The 22873-nt window shown below is 40.6% G+C and overlaps 1 protein-coding gene across 6 annotated transcripts in view; it reads left to right on the forward strand.

Moving 5' to 3' along the window:
- Window positions 1-22873, forward strand: part of ZMIZ1 (zinc finger MIZ-type containing 1) — a 366110-nt gene that overhangs the window by 47395 nt on the left and 295842 nt on the right. For 5 of the 6 annotated variants that reach the window (XM_075505181.1, XM_075505172.1, XM_075505171.1 and 2 more), the window contains exon 2: window positions 4781-4930. The exons of the other annotated variant lie outside the window; for it this stretch is intronic. The gene's annotated coding sequence lies outside the window, so the exon portion shown is untranslated. The remainder of the gene's footprint in view (window positions 1-4780; window positions 4931-22873) is intronic. 6 annotated transcript variants of the gene reach the window in all.

Here is a 22873-nt window from a genome sequence, read left to right on the forward strand (position 1 = left end):
ATGCATATGCAGAGTGCTTCTGTAAACTTGGATTTTTCACATGGACAAATGTCATTTTGGGAAGAGCTTTTTTCAGGATCCAAAGAAAGCAGATGGGGAAATACAGATAGGTATAACATTTAAGCTGCAGAAAAGAATTGTGTAAACATCTCTAAAAAAAGATACAGAAATAGAATACATTTGGCATTTAAATAAAGGTGGTTCAAATTAATACAAATTATGCTTCTTGTTTAGGAACTGTATTTTGTGTAAGTAAAGCACAGAGTCTTATATTCAGACATCTATTGATGGGTAGATCCCATGAGTTCACTATGAGGGCAAATCAAAGGAAAATTTATTTAGGAGGTCTGTGTTTTAATTCACTCTTCCCATGTTTTTATCCTTTGTCTGCACTTCTGCAACAACATTTTGATAACTTTTTCTTGGCTATTTGTAATGGGTACTTGAGAAGAGCTTCCTGTCTTTGTGTAGATAACAGTTCTGGGAAAATAGTATTTATGTTTGAAGAAGCTTGTTTCTTCACAAATACCTCCAGTACAGGTGTTTGTGGTGGAAGTGCTTACCCTGTTCTGTCTATACAGACACATATATGCTTGCACACACACATATATGCATGGATAATAGGTATATGCTTTCAATTCATACTAAATTAAATGAGAATTTGTTAATTTCTATCTTGTTCTCTTTATGTTGCTGTAGGTAAGCGCTATGTTATATGTGAGTTTCATTTCATACTGACTCTGTCCAAACTGTAGATACCAGAAAATAGATTGGAGAAGGAACCTGCTGCAGGGGGAGCTGAGGTTCCTGGCTTCAAAACATGGGGTTTAGAGTCCTGCCCTGAGACTTAAGGGAGGGTGCCCAAAATAGCTGGGAGGTGCCACTGCCATTAGTGGCAAAGAGACTACAGACTAATATATTTTAGTAAGGTATGTGAGAGAGACTTACGGTACTGTTCTAAGAAACATTTTAACTACAGACTGTTAATTGTACAATTAAACTACACTGTACAAGAATGTATCTGGAAAAAGGTGGGGTTTTTTTTTCTGTTTCATCATGATGGTTAAGAGTAGGTATTTTTATCTTATTTTCTTAACTTGCTTGTTTGTTTTTTACAATGAGAAATTGAGATTACTTCTTCCCTCAATAGATATTAATGGAATAGTTATTTTATTACATCTCTTAGATAGAGAGGTTGAAAAATAAACAGAAAATAATGAAAATAATTTTTTACTATTATAGAAACTTGACTTATTTCTATTAGTGCACACTGAGTGCGCATATAATTCACCTGAAGAAAAGTAGCTGTTTGTTAAACATAGATTGAAGAACCTAGAGAACACTTTTTTTTTTGCTCCTGTAAATTGTGTGTGGTGGTGGTGATGTACTCCTCCGCCCCCGCCTTTAAACCCTGCTTTGCCTTATGTTGTGAACACAGTTTGGGGAGGGGGCTGTTACATACAGCAGCACTCTGATCTAATTCCTTTCTCTAGTTCTTGTTGTAATGGAGGTAATAAACATCATAGAGCTAGAAAATCCGATAAACTAGAACATCTTCCAGGCTTGTTGTGTATGATGGAGGCTTCCTTTACAGACTAGCTCCCCAAAGGGCTGATGGGGGCTCCTGGCAAGGGTCAGACAGGATAAGGTGAGCAAGCTCTTTGCCAGCTGTGCAGTGTAGACTGGAAGCGAGGGGAGTTACTTTCCCCAAACTCTTTGTTTCCTGAACTTAAAAAGTCTCTGCATCAATTAAATTACGAACTAGATCCTGGCAAATGTCACGTAGAATCTTCGCGTTTAACTGTAGGAAGTGGGTTAGATTTGGGTAACACCTGGAAAAAACACTGTAGTTTCATTGTGCAGCTGGAGGAATAAATCTGGTGCTGATCTCCAGAAAGAAGGATTAATTTTTAGTCAAGATCATATTTCAGAATCTCTGGTCCAGGTTTCATTTGTCAGCTCAGGTACTGTCCAGAATCAGCGTGCATAGAGATATAATAAAAACCCGGCTCAAATCTTTGGTGGAATCAAGGATTATTTTTATTAAGCTTGATATAGGAAAGCAACTCGGCTAAATCCACTGCAGAAGTTGACTCACACACCATCTGAGGGTGTTTGTCTTAACATATGCCTCTTCATTTACCTAATTTGATGTCAGCGATTTGTTGGGTTTCCATACAGTGTTTCCCAGTTTTCTGTTTGTTTCCTTCCTATAGTGGCTGTATACCCAAAACATTTTGACATTTTTCTTACACAAATTATCTCTGGCCCTGCCAGAAATTTAGTCAAGTCTTTTGGTATTGTAAGTCATTTTGCTAGGTTTCTCCGCTTAGAATTTGACTTTTGGGTAATGCATAATTTCATTTAATTTTTTTTTTTTTCTTGCCTGAGGGTTTGAGAACCAAGCAATCTCACTTTCTTTGGGGCAAGTGATGTTGGTCAAAGCTATATCCCTAAGTGGTACTTATGACAGATTTCTTTCTCTCTGAGAATGTTAATAAACTTTAGGTTTTTTGCACTTAGCCTTCTTTTTTGCCACCTCTTGATTTTATGCTTGATTAAAAATCTGCTTCTTCCAAATCTTGTATGTCTGCTTTAAATTATTTCTCCTACCAGTAAGAGGATGAAAGTGTAAAATTTTTAAGTGCTTGAAATGTAACCAGTATATCAATTCTTAGAAGGCTTCACCTGACATATGTGGGGGGTTTCTCTTAGCAGGGAGAAAAATGCTGTCTAAAGCATCCTTTTGATTTAATAATGAAGAAGAAAAGCAAATGATGCATTTGATTTAGGGATACAAAACTAGCATGTGATTGAGAGGGGGGATGCAATGTGTTTTGTTGTTTTTTTTTTTTTTTTTTTTTCCTTGTACTTTGCAACCTGGTCTGTGCTGAGCTGCTCAGTAAGTATTGATTAGCGCATAGCCTCGGGATGTATACATGTCAGGAGCAATTCACTGAGGGTCACTTCTTCTCCCCTCCCCACAATGAGGGCTGTAGCACCGTTTCCCTCTTTTTAAAAAAAGTTTAACAATTTGAGTACTCCAGGTGTTGGCTTAAGTTGCTTTGCATCAATTAGTACAAGAGGGCTGAAATCTGACAGAAAGCAGAAATGCAACCGAGGGATGTAAGACATCAAGAAAGTGGAATTAAACAGTGTGGGAAGGTTTGCCTTTAGGGAACAGGTTGGGGAGGCAGGTTTTTAAGCAGGTACATTTTTGTGTCAGGATCCATTCTTTCACATTGTCAGATTATTACTAGGCCTATTTATGGGTGAACGTAACAAGGCAGAAGAGGTTTTGAATCACTGATCTTGTTCTTTCTCTCCTTAGTGCACGTTTTCTGTGTGTCATCTTCTGTGATCTTTATTTAGTTTTTCATTGTTTATTTACACTGCCACTGTTACTTCATGAATTCTTTAAATCATTGCCTATCTAGAGGGGAATCTGGACAGAATTATTCTTGCAGCTTTAAGTCTTGCTGACAGGAGGAGAGAAGAGGAGAGCTTTTGTCCCCTAGAGAAATGCAGGAGCTGTGGCCATCTAGAATTGGACAGACATGGTTGGCTTTGGGGGAGATGCTGTGATGGGAGTGCTGCCTTTTATGTTGTTTCCTATCTGTTGAGGCCCCTTGTATAAAATCTCTTTCGGGAGACTGGGATCTGTATGCAGTTGCATGCTGTTAGCAAACGGGATAATTATCTTTTTGAGGGATGATAGAGGTGTGTGGGGAAATGTAAGGTAGCACTGACTTTTTCCCTTATTTTGAGAACTTGCATTCAGATTTTCCATGGGACAGAAAAAGGTAGAGTTTTCTGTATGAATATAAGCCAACAAAATGTGATGGGGAACAGACTGGATGTGTTTCCCTTTGCTCATTCCCCATGGAAAACCTTGATTGCCGTTTCCTCAAATATGGTAATGTCTCGCATGCACCCTTTAAAACAATTTTCCACTTGATTTTCCTGCCTTTCATCAGAGGCAGGTACTGGAGGTAGGGAGGGGCCCATTAAATCTGGGTGTCTGTAAGTCTCTTTAAATTCATGTTAGGAGTAGGGCAGAGAGAGAGGTGGTCTGAGGAGGTGAGGGATTATGGTTTTATGGGAGTGAAGCTGGGTTTTTAAATGGTCTCTTTAGTCACAAAAAGGCTTTTTGGTTCCCTTTCCCTTTATTCTGATACTTATTATTTTTTTCTCTTATTGTTACTGAAAGATTCAATATAGCTGGAATAGGTTGTCTTAAGAAAAAGAGTAGCTGTCTTAAGAAGAAATAGAAGTTATGATTAGTTGCATGTACCTCATAATTCTAGGTATGATCTTTGCAGGGAAGAGTACATAAGCACTTGAATGTCAATATATACCTGTATGTTCAGTATGCATGTTGGAATTTGCCTTTTACCAACTATTTTGATAGTAAATGTGGCTCATTTGAATTTTTACAGAAGTGGGTGTGAGCTTGGATGAAGCATATTTACTTAATAGAATGAGTGTTCAAGAATATTTTTGAATGGGACTTTATCCCATTCTAGTATGGAACTTTATCCTGTTCTGATCCATCTTTGTTTTTCTTAGTAGTAAGTGACTTGACCTTCATATTCTGTATTTTGATAAGGTGACGATAGAAGGAGAAAATACAGGACAGCTCAAGTTGGTGTTTTGGAACTGGAGAAGGAGAGGCACAGTAGCTCTTCCAAGGAATTGTTGTAATCTGTAGCCTCTTCAAAAAAACATGAAAGATGATACTTATTTGTTTCTTTTTTTCTTCTTTTTTTCCACCCCTTAGGAAATACTGTTGTGCTGAGGAAGAAAACGGCTCCCTGCTCTTTCTTTTTTTTTTTCCTTTTTTTTTTTCCCTCTCCTTATTTTCTCCTTTCTTCTTGCCTGAATTGGAAGCTCCAGGAATGTGCTAATTGGCGGCGGCCTCTTCAGAAAGGTAAGAGGTAATTGTTAGCTGCTTTTCAAGGTGTCTTGCCTGCTCAGCTCCTTCTGGAAAGGAGGGTGATGTTAGAAGAAGCTTGTCTACATAGAGTTTAGACAAATCTTACAGTTAGTGTGGATTGCCCTTCTAACTGTGGTGCAAACAGAAGCTTCGTGGGCTTCTCACTCTACTTCTATGTGCAGGATACAGTCTCTTGGGAAAAACTAGAAGACGAGATACATTTTAAATGCTTGCAGAGGAAAAAAATTATGTAACTGTTGTATTGCAGACTGATTAACTAAATCTTTGTCTGAATATCAGCTTAGATGAAAAGACAATGAGTTAGGTCTGCAGAAGCCAAGTCGAAGAATTGTGTCTCAAAAAGTGCGTCTTTTATTATTATCATACACGTACATCTAATTGGATAAATATAGTTTAAATATAGTTTTTTGGTTGTTTAGTTTTGTTTTGTGCGGGTTTTTTGTTTGTGTGCTGTTTGTTTTGTTTTGTGTGGGGTGGTTTTTTGTTTGTTTGGGGTTTGTTTTTTTTTTTTTTAAACCTGATTGTTTTCTCTGGGGTCCTTCATGGTTTCATGGCTGGTTTTATGACTTACAGATAGGCTAGGAACCAGCTGGAACCCCAGCTCTAGCTCTGAATGGTGTGTTTTGTGAAGAGTTGGAAACAGATGGCAAATCTTCACTTCTCCAGACTTTTTTTTTAGTTTTGGGCAGAAGTGCAAAATGTAGTGGGTGAGAGTTCAAATGCAGCGCCTTTTCTATAATACTTCTAAGCAATTAAATTTTGTAGTTATCTGGTGGTGTGATCCATGTGTAATCCATGTCTGTCTTTCCACTTCAAGATACTCAATTTATGTGTCAGGATATATATAAAAAAAAAAATAATCAGTGGTGTGATTCATAGAGCATCCTGAGCTGCATGAGTAGTCTTGGGTCAGTTGCTAGACAAATTGCATATATATTTTAGTACCAAAACTCAGCATTTAGATTTATATTTGCTTAGGAACTGGCTGCAGTGCTTTGAGATGTCATTTCCCATTCCAGTTTTGTGATAGACGTTAATGCTGCTTGTAGTGAAGGCAATATCTTCTGTCTAGAACTCAGCCATTCCAGTTCACAGTTGATGTCTTAACTTAAACCAGCTCTGAGAACAGGTTTATGCTAACTTGCTAGGCTCTGAATTGGGGAGGTCAATGTGTGATATAAATTTTTCTGCCAGATTTGCTCTGGGGTGCTAACCTTTGTGAAGGGTTTGGGAAGATAGTGCAATGCAATAATGTCTTAAATTGCCCCAGTGAGATTTGTCAGAGTTCATTTGTCAGCCCCCTCAGACTGACTAAATACACTAACTTATCAAGGATAAGCTGCAGACAGGTAATGTGACTTGGGATGTTCTCTTTCTCATTCTCCATCTCATTCTCGACGGTGCAGGGCCAAGCTAAGTCTACCAGCTACCAGCTGCTTGGCTACGTTCTGCAATAAAGCTGATGATCTAATGGGCAAATGTTTCTTAGAGACCTTCAGCTGAAGCAGAGACAAGGAGAAACATACAGACCAGCTAAAGGGTTCTCAAGGAGTTTGCAGTTTCCCCAGGGCTCCTTCTATGTAATTACCTGTCTATCGCTTTGTCTCCTATCTTTTAGTGCAGGAGGAGTATCAGACTCCAGGCCACTAATCTTTGTTACTATGGAAAGACCGGTTATACTCCTCTTCTTGCACTTCAAAAATGGCAATCACTGGTCCCCAGCTGGTTCCCTGAATCTAACTTAAAAATGAATGATAGCTTTTCTCCTTGGTGCCAGACTAAATAATGCAGCTGCCTGCCTCCGCCACTGACGCTGCAGCATGCTGAGAGGAGGAGTCTGCAGAAGCTGCCTTGTGGCCTCTGAACCTGTTTCCTCCCAGACAAGTGAAGGCTCTGTAAAATTCCTTTGAAACACAGAATTTTGGGGCACACTGAGATGTGGGAGGCTTGGCTGAGCTGCAGGTGTGGAGGAAAGCTGCTATTAAGAGTCATAGCTCCAGCCGAGTTTTTGTACGGTTTCTGAATGCTTCCAAACTCCCTGGGTTAGGGGCTGAGGGAAGCACAAGCTTTGCAAGCTGTTTTGCAGGATCATGGGCATCAGTTGTTGTTATTGCCTCCCTCCCAGTATGCATCTTATGCAGTGGTGTGCAGCGGAGACAAGTGCCTCTGCTCAATTCATAGGGTCAACCGAGAGGCTGTGCACAGCCCACTGCCATTTCTCTCCAGCCGGAAGCATCTGTTTGTCCCTCTTTCATGGCACTGGAAATGTGGAGGGGATTCCCTGCCTGCTGCTCCCCTCCTCCTTCTCCTGCACGTGCTTCCCAAGTTGCAACATGTCAGATGGATCGTCCCTCTGAAGCCGTGGTTTGGGAACGGCTCCAGCACAAACACCTTCTCTTTGTGCGCTCCTTTCTGTCCTCGTGAGGAGAGGGAAACTGTTCCCATGTTGGACAGGGTCCCTTTCCAGCTGTTCCAGCAACTTGTGTGCCCAGGAAATGTATGTTGCTAAATTCCTTTATGGTACCTCTGTAAAACATGCTTTATCTGTCTGCAAATGTATGGTATTTAAGCAGCATAGTCTGTATTATCAAATGTAGTCATGCAGACTGTATTCCTCGGGGTGAAAAGCTTTGGGAGGAGAGGCTGGATGTGATAGTGAAATTTGAGAACCAAAGCAAAAGGAAGTTCTTGCCCATGTGTTGGACTAGAGCAGGTTCAGGAAAGGTGGAGGATGGGGAAAGCATATACCCCTTCCCAGACTGGAAATGCTGAAGGGGGATAGAAAGGAGGGGAGAGGCAGGGCAGAGACAAGGCAGGAAAAGATCAGGCTGGCTGGTGGCCCACAGTTTGCTGTGTTTTGTTTGCTGCCTTTAATGCTATGCTTTCCTCCCCCATTTCCTCTAAATTTGGGCAAAGATAATTTTCAATTTTTTTGTTAATTGAAAAAGCAACCATACCTCTGTTCAGATTGTTTCAGAAGTTCTGTTTCTTATTAGTGCATCTAGAATGATGATTTTGCACTGATTTTTGAAAGAACTTTTATTTGCCTCATTATTTCTCCCTGTCTTCCTCTCTCTCATTTGTATCAACCTGAACCATTTCCAAAGGAAAGGTGATACTGCTGCTAGCTAACATTTCAGGTGGGTGACACTGTATGTTGAGCAGCATGCCTGTATTAACTTACTTGTCAGTGTGAAGTTTACCCTGTTTGTTTGCATTTTTCTTTTCATATATAAATCAAGTTTATAGCTCTTGAGCCTTTATGGAGCGTTTCAATAAGGTGTTTGTTTCAAGTCTTGGATCCCCCCCCCCCCCCCCCCCCCCCCCCCATCCTTTGAGGTAAGTTTGGGATTAGGATTTTTCATTCAATGACTGTATTCAGTAAAATGAAGTGTCTGTCAAAGCTATATTGCACCTTACGAGAGGATGACAGGTTCTTCCAGAGTCCTCAGTTTGCAAAGCCTTAACCATCTCCCGGTTTAAATCAGGACTTTACCACTGCTTGAGGCCTTTAAGTACTTAATTAACTTTATGTTAACAATGAGCCTGTGCTCTCTTGGTTTTTAATGAAACCTTTGATATTTTTCTGATTTTCATTTCATGAAGGTTACAGGTTTAAATTTTTTATTCTGATATGGAGAAGATTTAAATCTCAAATTTTACTGAAGAAGAAAAACAATTTCTATTCCAGCAGTGCATTTTTCAGGTCATTTGTATGTTTAGAATCTGTTTACTATGTAGTGTGTTTAAAAAAAAAAAAAAAAAAATTCGGAAAGCTGGATGCTTGTTTTGTACCACCAAAAGGTTGTTTTAAACTGATGGTTTTAAATGCACAGAAAGTGGGGAGTTTGGAGCTGAAATTAACTTGTTTTTAAATCACTTCTTTCGTATACATGGTCTAAGAAATATTAAGAAGTGAAGTAGAAAATCTGGCATATCTAGGCACAAGAAGCTAGGTTAAAATGGTAGTAAGAGCCGTGATTTTGAATTTTCTTATCCTTTCAGTTGTCTGGGTCAGCCCTTTTCTGAGGGCAGACTTCACAGGTCCCACGAAGTGAATAAGTGAATAGGGTTGCGGGGAGAGGTGGTGAAAAGACTGCAAGGGGTTGCCTCAGGGCATCTGTATCTGTATGGAGGGCTTGAAGGTATTGTCTACCCCAGTAGTGTAGCTATGGCAATGACCATTTGTTGTTGCTGGTTAAAACCCTTCAGTTCTTTAGTGTTAGCAGAGCTAACTCTGGGTCGCTTGGCTTTCCTCCAGTTTCAGCAGTTATGGTCTGCCTGCCTCGGTTGTCCTTAATGCAGTGGAGTTTTCAGTAGTCCTCACGGTCATCGTGTTTGAGGCGTACAGATCTACTTCTGAATATAAAACTGACTTTACTTATTTAGGAATAAGTCCTATGTGCAGTAGCATGTTCCCTTGTGCTGGGGCCACCCCTCTTTCTGCACTCCACCACCCTGGCGAACTGCAGTTGGTCATTGCTCAACTCCTCTTTGCATTGACTCCCAGGGGTTGAAGGGATGCTTCTGGAGGCTAGATGTCTGCCCACCATCACCCCTGGTGTGTAACTGCCCTGAGCATTGAGGTGGCTTCTTATGCTCCCTGGAGCTTTGCAGGCCTGCTAGGAAGAGCTCTGGCTTGAGTGACTTGCGGTGGCTGCTGCAGAGTGGTGGGAGTGCAAATCTACAGTCTGCAGGAAGGAGTTTTTGGAAAGAGCCTCTGGTGCTAATCCATAATTAGTGGCTGACAGGAACAACGTGTAATGCATGGGTATTAGTGTAGGTGGCAGGTTTTGGTATTTTGCTTTTGCTTATATTACCCGTTAGTCTCTCAAAGAAAGCTAGAAGGCCCAAATCGGATTTGAATGTTGTTGTTAAGTCAGCGATGGAAAAAGACCTAGTTTGTTGCCTGATTTCCTTACAAGTGATGACTGTTCTGTTCTGCTAGGGAATGACCCATCTGGGTGCATACTGCTCCATCTTTCAGCTATGCAAAGATGCGCGTGAATTCCTTATGTATTTCAGTAATTTGCCCCTTCAAAGAAATAACAAAAACAAACCAGCAGAATTTTTCTTCCCTAAAACACGTATTTTAAAGTATGAACCGAAATCATGAATTGATGTTTCAAAAGTACGTTTCCCAGTTTTGTTTGTCTCTTTTCTACTGTGTCTGGTATACACATGGTTAAAGTCTAGAAAATGTGATGCTGCCTGGGGCGTTGGGAGGACTGGGTGCTACTTAGAGCTCAGGTGGTGGTGCCAGGATCGTTCATCCTGCTTCATCCCTTTTGGGCTTACCCCGTGGGAAGACTCCTGTTCAACTAGCCCAAGAATTATAGTAGAGAGCTGTGCTAACGTCTTGTCAGCTGCAGGACCGAACATATTTGATCCTGCAGGAAGCCTTGTGTTATAAAGAAATTTTGTCTAGAAAATTCTGTGCAGATTTGAACTGGCTGGGTAAATTTATACTGGGAAGTGCTTTGTAACATGTGCTCTGAAACACTTTTGATCCAGTGCTGATGGCCTTAAAAGCCAGATGAAGTGCATCAGTGACTCATGGTCACTTAACTGCCCTGCTGTGTGATGTAAACCAGATCTTCCTTTGGTGCCTTCCCGCATACAGCCTTGTCTGGCTGGTCCGTGAATTTCAGGCTTGTGATTATACTCAAGTGTTCATAGCCTAACCATGCTCTTCTCTTGAAAGAGACCTCTTGAATTGCTTGTAAAATAAATACAAAGTTTCCAGTTGCTTTGGTAATATTCTACCTATGGTTTATCCCGATTGAACAGGAATTTAGACCTAAATGTTAGGGTGACCCAGGAACTTTATTTCCACTTCCCCTCAACTTCTTCTCCTCCACTCCTCCCTCAAACTATGAATTTGTTACAATTTGAGGCCTAATGATCTTTCCGTCCTCTCTGTGGGCATTGTTGCAAAAGAATGGATGCTTAACTTGACAAGGAAGATAAAGGAAGAAAAAGGGGAGGTGGGTGTGGTTTGTTTTTTCTTTTTTTTTTTAACTTCTCAAACACCTTTGGGTTTTTGTGACATTCATAAAATCAGTTGAATAGAGATGAAAATTTGGTATATGAAGGGAAGCACTGTTTGCCAGCAAAATGAGCAGCGATGATGTATTTCAGTCTTCAGATGCTTGGCTAAAGAATGGTAACATAAGTTTTTTGCTGCTAGAAATTGAGATTTTGGCGGTAATATGCAACTGTGAAATCTGTAGACGTATACTGTAGCAGAAGCTGTCTTTATTCCTATACAGCACATGGTATTTGGCTTGGGAGAAAGTTCTTCGCTCTCTAAGAAAGTCGGGTTTTTGATGGAACTGACTCCTGTTTGCGCTTCATATTTAAAATTATTTTATTCTGGAAAGACAAATGAGTTGTATGTATTAATGGTACTGTTGTTTTTCCCCTGTTCCCAGCAACCCAGTGTATTTCCCTGGCTCTTTCTTCTTTCCATGCTGTTTCTTTCCAAGCTTGTGATTGTAATTACAGTGAGAAGTAGATGATATCCATCTGTATATTCCAGCAGGGAAATTAAGCCTTGGATGAGTTTTGGTCTGTGGGACCTTTCCTTCCTCACCTGTGTCTATAAAAGTGTTTGTAGTATGCTCAAAGGGTACTGGGGGTGTCAATTCAAATGACCTAAGACGACACTGTTGTTATAGGGAGAATAGAGTATAAAAGGAAAAGGATGGACGCATGCAAGTGGTGGTTCACTGATGTCACATTAATAGAATCCTCAAATCAAGTGCTCATTCATTTTAACCAGAGGTTAATTAATCAGAGTGAGTAGATAAAATGATAAGCTGCTTTTAATGAAGTGAAGCAGCTTTATTAGCAGTAAGCAAAATGCAAAATATTTGGTCTCTGGCACATGTGGTTTTCATGGGGACTGTGGTTTGCCACCAGCTTTGGAGTGCGCTAGTCTTTTTCTTGATGCACTCTTCAGGCTATGCTCTCTGTGTTTCAGCTTGTGGCTATCCAGAATGTAGGGGATGGAATCAAATCAGATGCAGGTATAACATTTTAAAAAGCAGCAGAAGAAATGTTCCTTACAGATCTTTCTCTATGCCAGAGACTAGCATTTGCCAACTTTCATACTTCAGATGCTATTATTTTTCTTTGGAGATAGCAGGCTTTATGCATACACAGTAAGCAAGCAAATAAAAATCCTGCATGGATTTACAAGAGGGTGGCACTGTTTGAAAAGCAGCAATATGATACTGCCTGGTAACTGCTAACAGCTAACATAGCCTGAAACCAATCGGTAGTTATCTACCAATTTGCAACTTAGGAACAGAAATGCACCAGGGAGGTGCTGCTTGTGTGTATGTTTAGGTGGAGGGCCAAAGCCAGCTTGTCACTAGCTATTAAACTGAAGCAGACTTGCTTACTCTTGTTCAAGTGATCTTCTGCCCTCAGCAGTGCATCTGTGCTGTTGTGCTGTTCCCTAGTGTCTCTCTTGAAAAGCTGTAGAAGCCATCAGATGTGCTACGATGTGCATGGCAATGCAGGGCTATAATAGGAAATACCTAAAAAGTCATAGATTAAGTGAATGACAAAAAACGCACGTGTATAAAGAGGGAAGCTTTGTGGAATGATGAAATCATTTACTCTGGGCTAAATTAAATTAGTGTAAACGTCTACACTTAGGCTTGAAATTAACTTCACTTATGACTATGTATAAAGATCCTTTTTGAAGTAAACCGGAATTAGCAATTTGTTCATAAAAGTCACCTCACAGCAAACTCCTTACAAACGAGTGATGCGATAAGGTTACTGTAGTTCTGTGAACTGGAGAAGTTGAGCTGGTAGATAACGTGATTGAGAATAGGATGCTGGCAAGTAAATTGTCTTCCCCCACCAGCCTTTCCTTAAAAGACTGCGCTTCCCACCGCCATTCAAGTGTAAATCCCTTTGCAACAAAGGGGAGGCTGGCAGCTCCGCCGGTTCAAGAGTATAAGTGATCTCGCATGCTTCAGTTGAAAGGTTGAATCCCTGAAACGGAGAAAGCTGCTATAGAGGGAAACTCTCAAAAGGCTGGTGAGAATGGCAGGGAGAAAAGCTGTTGAGATCCTTGAAAGCGCACTGGCAATTTTGTCTTTACCATAAAATGACCTAGAGTTGAGCCTGACAAAGGGAAAGCTGCTGTTCAGGTGAGGTTGCAATCACCAGCTCTAGGAGTTGGATTTTACTTGCTGTCCCCTTTAGGAGCACAGCATGCTGCTCTACTTGCCAGCACTGTATGTGGTGCCAGTATTTTGTCCACAGTATGCATTGAGTCCCTCTTAGTTTTCCTGTTTGGATTTTTCTTTCTAACAACTTTGTGTTGCGAGTCTCAAAGCTTCAGAAGTGTAAATTCTGGGTATGCAAAACAGAGTACGAAATCTTGGACCTTGTCTGTATACTGAAAGAATGAGGTTAATCTAGCACCTTCTAAAAACCTTGTAAATATTTGACTGGCTACTCGGCAACACAGCTGAATTGGTTGAGTTAATGCTTAATGTGAGAGCGGTCCTGAAGTGCATGACTTAAGTGATGGGCCGAGGGTCACGGTGTGAGCAGTAGTTCCCATGAAGACATCTGTGCTCCCTGCTCCTTGTCCTCCAGGACGGCCGCCCCCCCCAGATCTGCAGGCAGGAGGAGGTGTGAGACCGCTGCGTCCACTCCAGGCAGAGTCAGCCGGGTGTGTTCAGGTGGCAGTGAAATTGGTTTGGGCTGTCCCGCCTGACTTTCTCTACCCTGATGCTTTTGCTGGTCTAGCAACAGTGTGGTGATCTCTGACTTTCAAGTGAGGATAAGCATCTGAGACTCTAAATTTGATGCTCTCCACAACTACATCTGGATTTGGAAGAAGGTTTTTATGCATATATAAAAATGGCACCAGTAGGCAGTTGTTAGTAACTGGTCACTGGGGAGGAGCAGCCTAGAGATCAGCGACAAATCTGGACCTGAGTGTGTTAGAAATGTAAGAAATTGTAGGTTCTGATACGTCATACCTTGATGATTTAAAAATACTCCCTTCTTCTATTGTATCGCTGCAGTGTTCCGAATGAAATGCTTTCTAGTGTTGGAGACTTAGCACAAAGATTACATGGGAAAACGTTTGCAGCTTTATGAACAAGTTGAATGAAAATCTCCTTCTTTGTTTAATGTGAACTAATCGGTGCAAGACAGCTTTTGCTTTTCTGATGTAAAGATTGCTCATTCATAACATTGTACCACCTCAGTCCTTACAAGTGGCAAGAGCCTTAAATGTCAGTGCAGATGGCAGAATATCCTTTCAGAGAACCTCAGTATCGTAATAGAGCCGAAGCATCATTTAAAAATAAGTACTTTTTTTTTTTTTAAACTAGCTACTGATTGTTTAGGTGTAATGACTGTACCATATAATATTTGTGCCCAGTACTGCTGTTGGTTGAGGATCCCAGCAATCTATCAGGCTGATTTAGAGACAAGCATAGCATAAACCAGTAATTGCATAAAGAAGTAGCACTGCCCCACCTACTGCTCCATGAGATGGGAATGAGCAAAACTTTGATTATTGAAAAATTAACTTCTTACATGGCATTAAAAAAACTGTGGCCTTTTCTGTAGCTGTGGGGTTTTTTTAACTATTGTTTTTTTTTTTTTTTTTTAAATCAATTTCTGGCAATTTCTGTTAATTTCTGGCAATAGTTTTGTAGGGGCTATACTTTGAGTATTTACCTGATCTAGACAGCTATGGAGGCTTTAAAAATACCCACAGTTCATTTCCAGAGAAACTGATTGCCAGTATTGGCATTGGTAAATTCAGAAAGGAAGAAAAAAACCTCATAGATGAAAGAACAAAGCATGTAGCTGTCTCCAGAGCAAATATAGCGGGTGATTAATGTAGCTGAATGGTGTAATTGAGAGTGATGGTATCTGGTCATGTGACATTGTACTGTTTTTTTGGTGACTGCTCAAATTTTTTTGGATCTTTGGGTTCCCTCAGTGTCTCACTCTAGGCCTGGCATAGAACATTGTATGCACCTGTGGTTAGGACTCAAATTTAAGTTGTTTGATATAGTCTTACATAAGTCCCCAAGTTCTTGGTTGAAAAGAAATGAAAATAGTTGCATATGGTACTTGCAGAATCTAGTTTTGATTCCCCCCCCCCCCCCCCCCCCCCCCCCCAGTAGAAGGAATCTGAAAAAGGATATTTCCTTTCAAACATCATTGGTCCCCATACACTTAGTGCACCTTAATTAACTGTAGCTACTTTATACTGTATGTCAATAACTTGGTAGCAAGTATCTCTTAATTATTTGTGAAATTATTTTAATTTGAATTAGTGTGACACTTGCCTAGTAACAGATTTCCAAGAAGTAAGTCTTTGCATATAGTTAGTATTTCAGATAGAAATACAAAACTAAACAAGTGCTGCTGGAATAGTAGTGATAATGTGCAGCTGAATTTGGTGGTTTGTCTTGATTTTGAAACCATTCCTCACACACAATGTGTATGTTTTTGGGGTTTTTTTTACGTGCTGAGAAGTTACTTTATATACCCATTTATAGAGAGTTTGGTAGTCTCCATCTTCTTGTCAATAGACAAAAAAGTGGTTTTGTTGCACCTACTTCCTGATTCCTGAAGATCAATTTTGAAAATAAAAATTATTGTGTTTTATCTCATTTGACAAAAATGTCTTGGGAGAAAATGAGTGTTCAAGAAGGTACTTGTGTTGGAAAAAGTCTGGTCCACCTCACATTCTAGTAAGGGGGTTTGCCTTTGAACTAGGGACTCCCTAGGGAAGGGTTCAGTACATTTGACTCCCATGCTTCTAATCCAAACAAGCCATAATGGAAGACACTGGAGATGATAAGGTTTGAGAAAATGGCATTTTGTTCTGATGCCATGTGACCTGTGAGCACCTCAAACATAATTCCTACACCACCTTCTTGTAAGATCTGCTAGTGGGCAGACACCTTTATGGGCACTGAGCACAGCCCCAGCTGGCAGGTGTTAGTTTAGGTCCTTTTATAGCAGGACACAGTGCTGGAAAAGAGTATCATTTTTTACAACCCATTATCAGATGGGGAATTGAGATCTAGGCAGTGGTTCTTCTGAAGGACCGCAGCTTATCATGAGCTCAACGTAGATTCAAGCAAAGTCTAGCATTTGCTTCCTGAAAGTGTTTGGCAGATGCCATTGTAAAATGAAAGAGTCTATTGGGCCACTACAAATGTCAACCCTATATTTCTAGCTGAACACATGGATGCACAGAAAAGCAAAGTTATTTCCCTGCAGTCCCCTGGCAAGTAAATGACATAGCTGGGAATAGAACGGAGATTTCCTGATGTCCATTCCCCTCTTATAATTACCAAACAGCGCTTTCTTCTTCTTCATTGTAAACATGAATCAAGCCAAATGGCATGCACAATTAGCTTTTTTTTCCAGCAAAGCTGAGGGGGGAAGAGGGAAGGAGGAGGGGACCAGAGCAATGAAGGGGGAGGGGAAAGTCATTCAGGGACAACTGTACCTGCTGGGGGCACAATTTAATAACTGCGCTGAGTGGAAGGAGCAGCATGTGCTGCAGATGCATTGTTATCTGCAGAGTCCCCGATCTGGGAGAGTGCTGCAAAAGGTTTAATGCAAATCCGAGACCTCTGCCATTGTGTGAGACAGATTAGGGCTCATTTGCATTCTTTCTCCTATAATAATTACCTAGCAAGGAGTGCCTGTTACCATTAGCTTCATTCTGTTTGCCTGTGATAACGCCATCAGCAATCTCTTCTCCACGGATTATGGACACTGTGAGGAAGGGCAGTGGGCCAAAAAAATTAAAAAAAAAAAAAAAATCTCTTGGAGAGAGTAGTAGAAAAATGTGAATGCTGAAAAATTAAAATGCAGATAATTGTAGTAATAACCATTAAATACAGCTGGAGAAATACTGCGAGCTGAAGAGTAAAAGTCAATATTAATCCATAATATTGATGAGGCGTATGGTTTCAAATATCAGTTTAGAAAAGCCAGCACAGGATTTTAACTGAGCTTTATCTATGGTGCTTCAGTAGTTTTGTCCTGTTTTCGGAATCGGCTCAAATTGTTCTAAAATTAGTACAATTAGAGATCAGTGTGATCAAGAGATAAATGTTAACAGTCTAAAAGTGATGTGCTGCATCAGAAATTCAGTTAAAATTCAGCAAATTTAGTGCAACTTTGGGTCATGGAACTCAAGCAAAGCAGTTTCCGTGACTTACAAATAAAGGCAGATATTTGGTTTTTTCTGTGGTTTTTTGTTTGTTTTTTTAAGATAGGAGGAATTAAACAGGAGAAAAGGAATGCAGTTAAACGTGGAAGACTGAGAATGCTAAAATCAGCTATTCCCTCTACACACTAATTGCGTATAGAAAGAGCACGAAATCCTTGTGACCAGTAGTTGCTGTTCTCGCCATTTGCTCTCCTTCTCGTGGTTTTTGCCCTCTGTGTCCTGCTGAAGAAGCCACTGGGGTCACTCCACGAGAGGCAGAGTGCCCTGAGGTCCCCCATCCAGCTCTGCTTCCGTGTGGCAGCCTGGTTCTGGCATCCAGGCTGCTGCCTTGAAGCCCCAGCCTTGAGCCCACACCGTGGCAGCGGATTGCAGCTGCTGGGGATAGAGCTGATGACCCATTTCAGGGCCTTGTTGTGTGTGACATGGTGGAAGGTCCTCTTTGGATCCTGCTAGTGGAGGATCAAGGGGGGAAGCGGTTTGGAAGAAGAAAACATTCCTGATATTCCACATTCACATCAACATCAGGGAGGGAGCAGTGTGTACCTGGGCAGCCTCCTTTTTGGTGCAAATCCCCCCTGCTGTTATTTTTACAGTGAGGTAATTCCATCTTTCACGGTGGTGGGGTGGGGAAGCAGGAAGCCAAATCAAAGCAACCCTGGCTTTAATCTGTGAGCAGCCATCTTAAATGTATTTAAATATATGCAAGCTTATTTCTGATCTGAACAGGCTATCAAAATTATGAGTCACCTAGTTGGGTGGTTTTGTTTTTAAAGTGATTTTCAAGGGCATGCTACCATATTCACGTTGTCATCAATGTGGAAGCAGCAGAATGCCAGGGATGCTGCCTGAAAAGTTGGTTGTGGCTCTGTGCGGGGAGAGTGGTGTGGGGTTACAAGGGGTTGTGTTGGTGAGCTGTTGGGCACCTAATGAACTACCAGGAAAAGGCTTTGGTTACTGTTGCTGGCACCATTTCTGGCTGTTAAGGATTTGGGCGGGTACTGTGTTGCCTGTAAAACTTGATGCAACTCTGAAGAGTTTAGAGATCCTCACGTGTGTGAGCGTACTTAGTATACAACCAAGTTTTCTGGCATTTTCCCCTTGCTGTTGGATTTGCATTTTACAAACAAAGGTTCCTCCTTCTCCCCCCCCCCCCCCCCGAATGCTTTGTTTCTCAATGAGAAAACAAGGGAAAAGAGTTGACATACAAAGCTAGGAAGGTCCCTTACATTATACATAGTTATCCTGCCCGTCTTTTCTGGCACTGGGCTCCGTATAATAAATATGTGTTGAATAATAAAGGAAAATATTCAAGGATGAGCAAGGTTGACATTTTGTATGTACTCGGACCTTTCCCAACTAGGGGTGGATTGCAAATGGAGGCGCAGGTCTGCAAACGAGTAACCAGTCTGGCTTTTTGTGAAGTCAGTTTTGCATGCTTGGGTTTTTTTGTTTATTTGAGGATTTTCTGTAGCTGTGGTAGCAAGAAGAGAAATTTGGCAACACTTAAAAATGTCGAGATATATGGATAGGGCTAAGCGCTGCCTTCAATGATATCACTAGATATTTACTGTTAACCAGGAGTTATATCACTCTCAGTGATTAGAGGGAATGACAGGGAACTGGAAATGTTGACATATTGCTTAAGTCTGATTTTTTTTTTTCCCCCTTTTTGTTTTGCCCACTATAATAATGATAAAGATTACAAACATGACAGGTACACAAACATAAATGGAAATGGAATAATAAAAAAAAAGTTTGAAAGCACACATTTCTTAAAGAAAACAGGTACTTGTAATTCTAAATACAAACTGAAGGATACCAGTATGTTTTATTTAAAAGCAGCAGCTTAAATCTTTTGTTCATCTTCAGACCTTTTTCTAGGAGGAGGAAATACAATTTGGTGCATGGCTAGTTCTATATAAATCATTTACAAGTTGTGCCATCATTACGTAGGAATAAAACTGCAGTTGATAAAATTGGAAAGGTCTAATGTAATATAGTGTGTGGAGAAGGACAGGGGAGTTTTGAAGTGCTATCATGGAAAATAATGATTATGTACATCTAAATGCAAGCTAAAACAGCAACATATTTTAGTGTGTGAATAATTGGAGATAAAAAAAATCTGACTACTTGAGATACTGCAGTATGATATGTGAAGCTGTATGTTTACATATATACACACACACAATTTGAAACTTAGAAAATGATGTAAAGATAACAGTTTCTTATGAGGCTCGTATTATTCCTGCAAATTATTTTTCTCCATATGGCCCTCCTTTAATAATTAATTTAGTATAGTCATCATATGTATTTTCAATCTTTTATTTTGATTCTATAGTGATGTGTTCCAAGTGATTTGTATTCCAAGCAGTGTTTAGCTTTTTTCCTTTCTTTCTTTAACCCACCATATGTATGGGTATGTCACTGATACCGAGCTCTCCATAATCTGGGAGAAGTGCATCAGAAATTAGTTTTCAAATCCCTTTCCTTATTTACAGTTGAACTTGGGCTTTGGAGCCCTTTGTTAAAGATCCCCATAAAGGCACATGAACAGATGTGGTTTTGTTGGAGGAAATGTCACCATATTCAGCTCGCTCTCCTCTCGGTGAAGAGGTGCCGACAGCTTTTGCACTGTGCGGCGGCCGGGCTGCCGTGGCTCATCCGCCCTCGTTGGAGGCAGTGACCAGGCACACCCGGGAGCAAGGAGGCGTTCGTGTGCGCAGGCTGCGTGCGCTGAGCTGTACAAGCTGGTCTGAGTTGTTTTTCAGTACTGCTACATTTGAATGCAAATTTAAGCGTACCTTATCGTTTTGGTGAAATGCATCCTCTGCCCCTCAAAGAGAAGTTCAAATACCCATTTGGAGGAAGGCGAACGTTGTTGGGTAGATAAGCTACTCTAGGAAATGGACATCCCAACTTGGTAACATACTGTATCTGAGACCAGATTTCCAAAAGAACAATTAAAAAAAAAAAAAAAAACCAAAACAACCACCAAACCCCTAAAACAAACAAAACAACAAAAAACCAAACAGAAAAAAACTACCTCTCCCCCCAAAAAAAACCCCAAAACAAACAAACAAACAAAAATATCAGGAGGGGGGCTTATTTGTGCCATACACTGCATTAGCAAACAAGAGACCCACAGATTTTCAGTATGTTAAGCTGTCTATCACACATAAATGAATCAAAGGAACAGTTGTTTATTCTTTGGTATTTTTAGGCTGTCTGTGACTGATGGTCAGGCAATCCTTCCTGTTGTAACAGAGTCCAGATGCGAACCATTTTATAGAAAATGCAATAGAAGTTACTTTTCTAAATCACCAGTAGCAAGGCCACACAGATCTCAGCTGTACTTTCATGCCTCACCATGTCTCCTTCTTCTGTGTTCAGCCAGTTTAATAGCATGAGGGTACTAGCTGAAAAACTGGCTTTGTTCACTTTTAGCTAACAAAAAGATTTCACAAGCTTTACACAATATGGCATAGTGATATTTTTCCTAAATACTGAAACAAAACGTGCACACAGAGAGCATAGATATCCACGAAAGCATACTTAAACATATGCTTATAAAGTAATGTGGATACCTAAACTTATATAAGCATAACCATACACCCACACAACTTACAAGACTAGACTTATTTTCAGCTGCCTTATTATCAAAATTACAATTTCTATTACATAAATTATGTGAGTTAAAGGAATTTATGAAGCAGATTTCCAGAATTGTTTTAACTCTCCTGTTTCTGCAGACTGCTTCCATTTTAGTAACTGTAACGATAACTCTTTCGGGGGGTGTGTATGTGTAAGAATATTCTGTGAAGAGGGCTGAAACTTGGAAGCATTGCAGAAAGCTATGTGTTAACATTTGTTGAAAAGCTAATTGCAAAATATTTCTTTTAGACCCAGTCTACTATAACACTGATAGCAGTAATCTACAAAGCAAATTATGAAGAGAAAACAAAGGATTTGCATGCTGTTGTCCAGTGATACCCAAACTAGCACCAAGTGACAGAATCTGGGTACCCAAAGCAAAGCAGCACAGTGTTGTAGGTGCAGGGCTCAGCCCAAGGTAATCAGCTTTCCCAAGTTAAAAAGTAGTCTGTTTTCTGGGTGGAGCACCATGCAGATACACACAAAGACTGCAAACATTAGTCTCTTTATGTGGTTTTGTGAACTTGGGTTTGTTTCTTAATTTGTGTACAGCTCTGTTAGGCAAAAACATGGTGTTGCCGCAGAGAGCATGCACGTGGGTGTACATGTTCTTGGCTCAGCCTCCTTGAGGAGGACTGACACACAGGAGCTGGGACTTGTGGGATGTTTGTATGTGTTTGAGTGATACAGACGAGCTCTCATCCTTTTTGGGCTAACTGTGATAGTAGATTTTGTAAAAAATGTTTTTATCCCCCCCCGCCAACTAAGGGTTTTGTGTTCAATCCTTGTGACTGGAGTGTGGCTTTGGTCAAAGATCACGATCTTAAACTGTGAAATTTGGGTGGGTTACAACTCCAGCTGAATAAAGTATGTGTTCTTCCCTTGTTCCAGCAGTGCGAAGTTAGCTGGGTATTTGAGTAGAAAGGAGTTCACCATTATAAAAGCAAGCAATCTGGGGAGAATGAGGAAGCTGAGCACAAGCCTGCGAGCACAGCTTGTGTACATATTTGTTGAAAGCTAATTGGCAATGCAGTTGCCTTTCAAAGTTGTTCTTTCACCTATCAGTAGAGCACAACTCTGGTACTTAATGTACTGTAGATTACGTAAACACTACCCTGAAATATTTGTACAGGCAATTAACTCTTGTTTTTACACTACTTTGAGTTACAAATGGAATCCTGCTGTAGAGCTTGGAATATTTATATTATGAAATATATTCCATAATTAGATTAAATAATACTTTCATCAAACTGGCTAGCATTAAGATCAGAAAAACAGGGGATTGGTTATCCTGTGAGGAGCTGACAATCTTTTAAAATTCAGTATCCAAGAAATACAAACACTGTGTTGAGGAAAAATGGTATTTACAAGAATTCTATCTGGAACAAATGTATCTGCTCTTGGTTATTATATTTTAAGGCTGTAAATGCTTATATCAGTAACACTGGTCTGCATTTTGTGTGGCAAAATGTAGTCACTAATGAAGTAACTTAAGGCATGCTGTCGTGGTTTAACTCCAGTCAGCAACTAAGCACCACACAGCTGCTCGCTCGCTTTCCCCCTGTGGGATGAGGGAGAGAATCAGGGAAAAAAAAATTAAACCCGTGTGTTGAGATAAAGACAGTTTAATAGGACAGCAAAGGAAAAGAAAATAATAATAATGATAAAAGAGTGTACAGACCAAGTGATGCACAATGCAATTGCTCACCACCTGCTGACCGATGCCCAGCCCGTCCCCGAGCGGCAATTGCTGCTCCCCGGCAAACTCCCCCCAGTTTATATACCGAGCATGACGCCATATGGTATGGAATAGCCCTTTGGCCAGTTTGGGTCAGCTGTCCTGGCTGTGTCCCCTCCCAGCTTCTCGCTGGCAGGGCATGAGAAGCTGAAAAGTCCTTGACTAGCGTAAGCACTACTTAGCAACAACTAAACATCAGCGTGTTATCAACATTATTCTCGTACTAAATCCAAAACACAGCACTATACCAGCTACTAGGAAGAAAATTAACTCTATC

Source organism: Mycteria americana, chromosome 6 (assembly GCF_035582795.1).
Source record: "Mycteria americana isolate JAX WOST 10 ecotype Jacksonville Zoo and Gardens chromosome 6, USCA_MyAme_1.0, whole genome shotgun sequence".
NCBI lineage: Eukaryota > Metazoa > Chordata > Aves > Ciconiiformes > Ciconiidae > Mycteria > Mycteria americana.